The sequence below is a fragment of the Drosophila sulfurigaster genome, chromosome 2R (assembly GCF_023558435.1).
Source record: "Drosophila sulfurigaster albostrigata strain 15112-1811.04 chromosome 2R, ASM2355843v2, whole genome shotgun sequence".
In the NCBI taxonomy this organism is placed as follows: Eukaryota; Metazoa; Arthropoda; class Insecta; order Diptera; family Drosophilidae; genus Drosophila; species Drosophila sulfurigaster.
In genome coordinates this window covers 19,986,293-19,987,756 of record NC_084882.1, presented here as the reverse complement: position 1 = coordinate 19,987,756, position 1,464 = coordinate 19,986,293, and positions in this window count along the sequence as shown.

The following is a 1,464-nucleotide window of genomic DNA, read 5'->3' as shown; positions in this document are numbered from 1 at the left end:
TTAACTTAAAAAGTATTCGGCACTACTTTCCATTCGTAATTTGTTCCAATCTCAGTCAGTAGTTGGTCACTCGGGAAGCCCCATTATAAAATGTTATAATTCCGTTTGTTTTTAGAAGAAAACTCGGAGATCTTTTACTACTCCGGACCATATACTATTTGTATCCAATCTGTATTACTTATAATCGAATGCCAGTAAAACATTTTCTCAAGACAGTTTATTAGACTCGACCATTTCTAAGTAAAAAATCAAAAATGAAAAAACCATGTACTTTAACTAAGAAAAGTACCTTCATATATAACTAGTACACTCACTCAGAGAACTTAGGGCTGTTAAAATGTTATTTAGTGGATTTCTTGATCCGCATTTCCACAAGTTGTTCTCCTATCCCCAACTATTTCTATAACCTTTTTATACCCACTTTATATACACTGTTTCAATGGCAATGTGTCGCAAAGCGACTTGGAAAATTTACTTAATTGTTAATTTGAGCTGTTTTTTAAGTTACTTATTCATTATTTTGTTAATAATATATAAACATACAAACGTAATTTGTAAATTACAATAATCATCATCAAATCTACAGTTGCAATCAAGAAATCAAACAGAAAATCAGTTATTGTGATTATACGTTCCCTTATATATTCACCGTTTCGAATTGTTTATTACCTTGTACTCGATGCGAGTTTTGTTGGTTAATTTTATTATAAGCTAACAATTAATTAATATTCCTAAGAATCTGTTTAATAATTAAGCTATTTTAATAAAAAGAAATTCATAATCTACAAACTCTATCATCGGAAACAAATTCTCATGCTAAAAAGGAAGATTATCCGGTTATCCAAAGTTTTAAGGATATTTTTATGTTGAATGATATCATCTACATCATCATAACACGATCAACTCTTATAGGATCTCGTAAGAATATATCTTTTGGTATCCAGGATAACCAGATTTTTTGGTATTCAAGGATTTGATAAATTTCTCTACAAATAAAAAATTATCAAATTTTGATCAAGGGTAGACGTAAAAAATTGCTCTACAATTAAAATATTCAATCGATTCTCGGTCATTTGAAGGAAGATCGTGATGTCTTTTTGCCCAATCATATAACAAAACATATTGACATATAACACAGGACTAACTTCGTGCAAGGTAACAAGGATCTTTTTAATAAACAGAAAATAGCGCACAACTAGGGAATTTTTGATTCATTTTCTTGAGTGTAAATCGTTAGAGTTGATTTTGTGATCTTGGGAAGCCATGTTCTAAACACTTAAGCGAGGATATAGCCGCCGAAGTACTAATTTTCAGAATGCTTAAATTATTTTTGTGTGCCCTTAAAAGTATGCAGTACACTTTTAAGAACGCGTCTCTTGTTGATGCCGTCGCCAGCTGTTGAAATAAGCAGGTAAAACACCAGGCGAACATAAGTCAGCAGCAAGCTGAAGTGGTCGTTGAATA